Below are 8430 nucleotides of genomic sequence, written 5' to 3'. Positions count from 1 at the left end.
GGCAGGAGAATGGGCTGCAGAGAACCTGTGGTCTGTGGGTTCTATCACTGCAGGGGGATATGTGGTGTGCCCACTCCAGGTCTCTTAATTCCCAATATCATCAATATTTAACCACGGAGCAAGGAGCCAGAGCTGGCCTTTTACAACCTGTGCTTTCTCATAGTGAAGGTCATGGCATCATGTGAATTCCTCACAAGGAGCTATAAAATAAGACCTTTGGAGGTGGGGGTTGGGAAAGCCTGTGTGAGAGCCAGTGACCCAGAGAGTAGGCAAACAACTTGGTGGGGGAAGCAGGAATGAGGTGCTCCTCCCACCAGGCCAGCTCCATTCAACTCTGATAGTCTGTGGACTTTTCCACCAACTGGCTCCTTGCACCTTAAGCAATCGTTGTTGGTTTAGCAAGGAGTGGACTTATTTCACATAAGCCCACTCTTATTTCTTATTTCACAAGTGAAACAGAGGCTGAGTGAGGTCACATGTCAAGCCCAAGCTCCTCTATGACTTAACAATTTTCAACAGTGTATACGACAGCAGGGGGCAGAGGAAAGAAGACCCAGCAGGGAACCTAGGGGCTGCCTGGAGCGCCAGCTCCGCCTCATTTTTTTTTTTTTTTTGAGACCGGAGTCTCACTCTGTTGCCCAGGATGGAGTGCAGTGGCATGATCTCAGCTCACTGCAACCTCCACCTCCAGGGTTCAAGCGATTCTCCTGCCTCAGCCTCCTGAGTAGCTGGGACTCCAGGTATGCACCACTATTCCTGGCTAATTTTTGTATTTTTAGTAGAGACAGGGTTTCACCATGTTGGTCAGGCTGGTCTTGAACTCCTGACCTTGTGATTCGCCTGACTCAGCCTCTCAAAGTGCTAGGTTACAGGCGTGAGTCACCGCACCTGGCACTCCTCCTCATTTTGTAATGCATTCATTTATTCATTGAATAAATGTTGCTTGAGCATCTACTGTGTAGATACATGATAAATAAGACCGGTAAGGACCCTGCTCTCTTGCAGCTCAAACTCCACAGGAGATAGCCAACAAAAAAGTAAGCAAAAACATAATTAAAAAATACTTACAGCTAGTGATAATTTCTGTGAATAATTTAAACAACATAATGATATAGAACAGGATGGGGTGGGGGAGCCACGATTACTGTATTACTACATTAAAAACTGAATGATGAGAGGTTAACCATGCAAAGACCTGAGAAAGCAGGTACAAAGGCCAGGTGTGGTGGCTCACACCCGTAATCCCAGCACTTTGGGAGGCTGAGGCAGGTAAATCGCCTGAGGTCAGGAGTTCGAGACCAGCCTGACCAAGGTGAAACTTTGTCTCTGCTAACAATACAAAAATTAGCCAGGTGTGGTGGCAGACACCTGTAGTCCCAGCTACTCAGGAGGCTGAGACAGGAGAATTGCTTGAACCCAGGAGATGGAGGTTACAGTGAGCCGAGATCGTGCCACTCCAGCCTGGGCGACGGAGCAAGACTCCATCTCAAAAAAAAAGAAAAGCAAGTACAAAGACACTGAAGAAATACTGAGCTTAACGTCTCCGGGACAAAAAGGTCCCTCATCACTGGATCACAGTGATGAGGGGAAGTGGCGTGGAATAAAGTCGGAGGGTAGACAGGAGCAGATCATGGAGGGGCTTGTAAAACAGGGTAAGGACTTATATTTTACCCTGAAAGTAATGAGAAGCCACTGGAGGGTTTTAGGCAGGGAAGGGATGTGATCTGATTGACATTTGTCTAAGATCACTTGGCCTGCTGGGTGGAAAATGGATTGTAGGAGAGCAAGAGAGGAACAGGGAGACCACTGGGAGGCTGTTACACTCATCCAGGCAAAACATAGTAGTCTGGACCAGGCTGGTGGCAGTGGAGACAATGAGAAGTGGTCAGATTCAGGGTGCATTTTGGAGAGAAAGGTAGCTGATAGATTTCAAGAGAGGAACTCAACACTAACTCTCTTAAACACGAAAGGAATTTATTGGCTCATAAACTAGGAAGGGCAAGGTGGAGCTGACCTGAGGGATGCGGGAAGCAGGGATTTGAAGACCGGTAGTGCTGTCTTTCTCTGGCTCTTTCTATGCTTTTCTCTGGGTGCCAGGCTCGTTACCCCAGGCTGGCCATCTCTGGGAAACTGGACCAGATGAGAGGAAACCCAAGCTCACGCTCTTACAGCTGCAGGGGAAGTAGTTACTTTTCTTAGCTCTCGTTAAAAAATTCCTGGGAAAGGACCCTAATTGCCCAGCCTGAGTCGTGTACCCATGTCTTGGATCAATGGTATGGCTGGGAAAGGGGGTACCATGATAGCCAACACAGACCTCATGCCTGTTGGTAGCCAGCAGAGACAGGCTGCGAGCTGGACAGCCCATACCATGTGGGTGCCTGAAGCAACCATTTGACCACAATCCTCCTTGTCTGCCTCGGAGGAGTGTTGTGGGTTTCTAATGGGAGTGCGTCCCCTTGACGAGGAGCCTGCACAATCCCAGGTTTTCCACTCTTCTGCTTCTGTGTCTTTTCTCTTCCTCCTCTTACCCTAGCCCTTTCTACTATGGCCTATCCAATAACTTATTCCGTGGTTGCCGTGTGCCAGGCATTATGCCAGTGATAGTCACAAGCATTGTCCTTGCCCTCATGGAGACTGCAGTCTAGCAGAACAGGCAGACGTGTGTTCACAGCAGACATCATGTCATCACAACCTCTGTGTGACAAGTGCCACAAAGGAAACGTACACATGGAGATGAGAGCACATCACCAAGCCCTCCCTTCCTCACAGCATCAATCTCATTCCTGGCCAATCCATCCTACTTTGAAGTCTCCTCTCCTGACTTCTCCAGTCCCTAATCTTCCTGCCTAGAAAATGAAGGGCAGTCAGCAGTCAAGAAGTAGAACCATTACACCACTGTGAGCTACACTCCAGCCTAAGCCACAGAGTCAGATCTGTCTCTAAAGGAAAAAAAAAGAAAAATAGAGCATTGTCAGATCCCAGAAGTCTTCTCTGGTCACTGTCCCTTACATAGGCAACCTGACTTTTAATACCATAGATTAATTTTGTCCTTTTTTACACTTTATATCAATGTAATCAGTCAATATGCAATCGTTTGTGCCAGCTTCTTTTGCTCAACAATATACTTGTGAGATTCATCTGCGTTGTGTGTAGTTGTGGTTCATTCTTTCTTGTAGCATAGTATTCTATTGGGTACTATGCAGTACTATTTCTACCTGTGGATCATGTTTTCTCTTTCTTTCTTTCTTTCTTTCTTTCTTTCTTTCTTTCTTTTCTTTTCTTTTCTTTTCTTTTCTTTTCTTTTCTTTTCTTTCTTTTTCTTTTTCTTTTTCTTTTTTTGACCGAGTCTCGCTCTGTTGCCCAGGCTGGAGTGCAATGGCACGGTCTCGGCTCACTGCAACCTCTGCCTCCTGGGTTCAAGCGATTTTCCTGCCTCAGCCTCCTGAGTAGCTGGAATTGCAGGCACCTGCCACCACACCTGGTTAATTTTTGTATTTTCAATAGAGACAGGATTTCACCATGTTGGCCAGGCTGCTCTCAAACTCCTGATCTCGTGATCCTCCTGCCTCGGCCTCCCAAAGTGTTGGGATTATAGGCATGAGCCACTGCGCCCGGCCGGACCATGTTTTTAGGAGAAAATTCAACCCCTCCACTTCCTCTTCCCTCTGTCTGGAACACAGATATGATGGTGGAAAGAACATCTTAGGAGAGGGGTTGTTAACGTATGGGCCAAATCTGACCTGCAGCCTGGTTTTGTCCAGAAGAGAGAGATCTCACTGGGACACGCCATGCCCATTTGTTCACGCATTGTCTAGTGCTGCTTTCGTGCTACATTAGCAGAATTGAGCAGCTGTGATGATTGGCCCACAAAGCCTAAAATAGTTACCATTTGGTCATTATTTACCAAACAAAAAAGTTTGACGGCTGGGCGAGGTGACTCACGCCTGTAATCCCAGCACTTTGGGAGGCCAAGACAGGTGGATCACCTGAGGTCAGGAGTTTGAGACCAGCCTGGGCAACATGGCAAAACCCTGTCTCTACTAACAATACAAAATTAGCTGGGCCTGGTGGCACATGCCTATAATCCCAGCTACTTGGGAGGCTGAGGCAGGAGAATTGCTTGAACCCGGGAGGCAGAAGTTGCGGAGAGCTGAGATCGCACCACTGTACTCCAGCCTGGGCAATAGAATGAGACTCCATCTCAAAAAAAAAAAAAAAAAAAAAGTTTGCCAACCCATACAGCAAGATAGAAGGAATCTGAGCTTCTGAATGACCTCAGGTAGCAGAGCAGCCTACCTGCCCTGGACCACGTATCCGCTTCTGAAATGTTATGTACAGGAAAAGTTTCGAGATCTCCCTGTTACAGAAACTTACCCTGTACTGTAACTAATACATACATTCTGCATGTTTAAAAACTGTTAGGTAAGTAAATAGCAGGGCAGCAGAACTAACTTCTAGTCCTGTCCATTTTTGCTACTGATCAGTTGTGTGATCTTGAGTAGTCAGTGGGACCTCAAATTTTTATCAAAATGCATAAGGTTCTACAAGGAGTGAAAAAGGAAAGGATTTTAGAAACCGTTTTCAGGAGCCAATTGTATAATGACAAAGTCCAGGCCCTTTAAACATGGGAGATTTCCACCTGGGGTCAACCATTTGGCTTTTCTGCTAAATAAGGTAAAACACCAGTATGAAAGAGAACTTTGGGCTGGGCGCGGTGGCTCATGCCTGTAATCCCAGGGAGGCCGAGATGGGTGAATCACGAGGTCAGGAGTTCAAGCCCAGCCTGGCCAAGATGGTGAAACCCCCATCTCTATTAAAAACACAAAAATTAGCCAGGCATGGTGGCACGCACCTGTACTCCCAGCTACTCGGGAGACTGAGGCAGAGAACTGCTTAAACCCAGGAGGCGGAGGTTGCAGTGAGCCGAGATCGCACCACTGCACTCCAGCCTGTGCAACAGAGCGAGATTCCGTCTCAAAAAAAAAAAAAAAAAAAAAAGAGAAGTTTTCCCCTAAATTTTGATGGATGCTAAAGGGTAGGGAATACCTGCTGAGCTGTCCAGAGACTTGATCTCTCAGCTGGATTGCAGGGGTTGCTTTAACCTTAGCTCAGGGTTAAGTCCCAGGAGACAGTGTCTTGCTCTGACCTTCAGGGCCTAAGGCTAAGTATCTTCCTGCAGCTCAGCCTCCTCTCTCCCCATGCTGAAGATGTGTCAGCCAGCAAAGGTTTCAAAGTGGTGGAAACTGCTCTGTATTTCCAGGGCAGGCTGTTCCGCTCCTTGGGGTAGACCATGTATCATCAGCTGGCGCCAGGAGGGGTGGACAAGCCCTTGGCTAGCCGTTTGTTCTTACCCTCATTTTCACAAGCATCACTTACATGTAGAAGCCGGTTTAACAATTCAGTTTAAACAATAGTTCTAACAAGTCCCCGATGGCAGCATGTTATCTTCTTAGTAAACTTCATGGAAAATAAAATGAAATCTGAAAGTGGTGATGTAAAGAGATGATGAGACATGGGAGCAGAGGTGTATGTTCAAGAATGTTCATGGCAACATTGTTTAAAATAGCAAAAAAAAAAAAAGAGTGGGCATGGTGGCTTCTGCCTATAATACCAGCACTTTGGAAGGCTGAGGAGGAGGATCACTTGAGCCCAGAGTTGAAGACCAGCCTGGGCAACAAAGTGAGACCCCATCTCTACAAAAAAAATTAGCCAGACATGGTGGTATGCACCTGTGGTCCCAGATATTTGGGAGGCTAAGGCAGGAGGATCACTTGAGCCCAGGAGGTTGAGGCTGCAGTGAGCCATGATCACACCACTGCATTCCAGCCTGGGCTACAGAACAAAATACAAATATCCAGGATCAGAGGACTGGTTAAATTATGATACCAACAGAACCACATATTTCTTCTAGGGGCTAATTTTTGTGTTAAACCCAGAAGAGGGAAAACAAAACAAAACAAAACAAAAACAAATAGTGGAATTAGTGAGGGATATTTTTGGAAAAGGTAGGGGAATTAAGTCCAAAATTATTTCCAGTGAAGCACTGACTTGAGTATTTCATCTGTAATAGGATGGTTGAGAGGAGTGACAGGTATTCAAAGGGAAGTCATCTTTAATGCTGAAGTGAAAGGACCACTATGATCAAAGTCTTTTCAACAGACACATGTTTTGCTACAAGCATTTCAGGAATATTTGCAAAGTATAGGAGGTTTGGCAGAAACTGGTGTGAAACAGTAAAACCAAGTACAATATGTACTTTCTCCCAGAGAAGACATTCTGCAGCCACCACCTGAATCCCTTTCATCTTTCTTATCGATAACATTTGAGACTATCTATGTTGTTGACCCTTATTCATAATCCTTAATTATTTCCATGTCTTTGACCTCCTGCTCCTGGTTATAGTATAACCAAAAATTTTCTTCAGTCTCCTACTAAATCAGAGTCCAAGAGCAGAATAAAATCAAAGTCTATCAGCCTTTCTTTTAGTTATAGGAGGTACTTAAAGTTTAATCATTCTCAGACACAGCACTCTGATAGTTTCATTTTGCAGATGAATTGTTCAATAATGTGTTTGAGGAATGTCAAACAATTTGGTAAGTAAGAATTGTGTGTTAATTTGTCTCAATTTTGTCCTTCCCACCCTTCACAGGCAAGTAAGCACTCTTTTTTTTTTAAGACAGGATCTGACTCCATTGCCCAGGCTGGAATGGCGTAATCATGGCTCATTGCAGCCTCAATCTCCTGGGCTCAAGTGATTCTCCCACCTCAGCCTCCCAAGTAGTTAGGACCATAGGTGTACATCACCATGCCTGGCTAATTTTTAAAATTTTGTAGGGACAGGGTCTTGCCCAGGCTGCTGTCAAACTCCTGGCCTCCAGTTATCATCTATCTTGGTCTCCCAAATTGTTGGGATTATAGGTGTGAGCCACCATGCCTGGCTCAATTATATGCAGGCATACCATAGCTAGAATAAGAAAAAAAAAAACCAAGGAAAATTTTGTTTTGCTAAGCATAACCCATTTTACAACAAATTGCATTTTTTTGGAGGCACCATCCTTAAATTTACCTGCGTATTAATTTATCCATTTGGATTATATTTTCCATTTAAGATTTTCTGGCCAGGTGCGGTGGCTCATGCCTGTAATCTCACCACTTTGGGAGGCCAAGGCAGGCAGATCACAAGGTCAGGAGTTCGAGACCAGCCCGGCCAACATGGTGAAACACTGTCTCTACTAAAAATACAAAAATTAACTAGGCATGGTGGCTGGCGCCTGTAATCCCAGCTACTTGGGAGGCTGAAGCAGGAGGATCGCTTGCTTGAAACTGGGAGGTGGAGGTTGCGGTAAGCCAAGATCAGGCCATTGCACTCCGGCCTGGGTGACAGAGTGAGACTCCATCTCAAAAAAAAAAAAAAATATTTTCTACAGTCTTGACCTCCTAGACAGAGGCCACTGTCGCTGTACTCCAGACTGAGCAACAGAGCTAGATTCCATCTAAAAAAAACAAAATCAAAAAACGTGGTGAGAATAAGATTAGAACGAAATTCAGTCTCTGCTCAGATCCTGTTTCATGGATGTCTGAGTGTACTCAAGGAGGTGTTGGGGATACAGAATCTAAGCACTAACGGTCCTCAGAGATCTTCTGGAGAGAAGTTTCCCTGTCCATTTTCCCTAGGAATCGCCTTTATGATATCCCTCTGTGTGCAAAGAAACCCACAGGGGAGGAGTAAAAATGGAGCCTTCCATTCAGGAAGGTGACCGCAGGCAAGTAACTGAGCCTCAATTACCTGACATGCAAAATGCAGGTAATTGACTGGCTAATACATAGGATTGCTGTGAAGGCCACACGGCTAGGATCTGGTACCAGCCTTGCAATGACAAGAGTCCCACCTCTAGTTTATCATTTACTAGCTGTGTGGACCTTATACACCGGTAAGTCCTTAACTTCACGGAGCCTCCATTTCTCTTCAGTAACATGGTTGTAATAATATCTACCTCCTAAGGTAGATGTGACGAGTAACCGGAATAATGAAAATAGCAAGGCCGGTCGCAGTGGCTCATGCCTGTTAATCCCAGCACTTGGGGAGGCCAAGGCAGGAGGATTGCTTGAGCTGGGGAGTTCGAGATCAGCCTGGACAACATAGTGAGATCCTTTCTCCACAAAAAGTCAGCTGGGCGTGGTGGTGCGTGCCTGTACAACGGCTACTCCGCAGGCCAAGGTGGGAGTGTTCCTTGAGCCCAGAAACAGTGAGGTTGGAGTGAGATCGTGCCACAGCACTCCAGTCTGGGCAACAGAGCAAGACCCTTTCTAAATAAATATAAATAAATAAATAAATGGATTTTAAAAATGAAAGACTTATTCTGGAGGATTGGCTACATAGTGCAATTAAATAGAACGAAAATTTAGGGCTTCTGTAGCGGGCAAATTGTT

The sequence above is a fragment of the Aotus nancymaae genome, unplaced genomic scaffold, assembly GCF_030222135.1.
Source record: "Aotus nancymaae isolate 86718 unplaced genomic scaffold, 86718_ANA_hifiasm-v0.15.2.pri h1tg000041l, whole genome shotgun sequence".
NCBI classification, from domain to species: Eukaryota; Metazoa; Chordata; class Mammalia; order Primates; family Aotidae; genus Aotus; species Aotus nancymaae.
The sequence above is the reverse complement of the archived record's forward strand: the minus strand, read 5'-3'. Positions refer to the sequence as shown.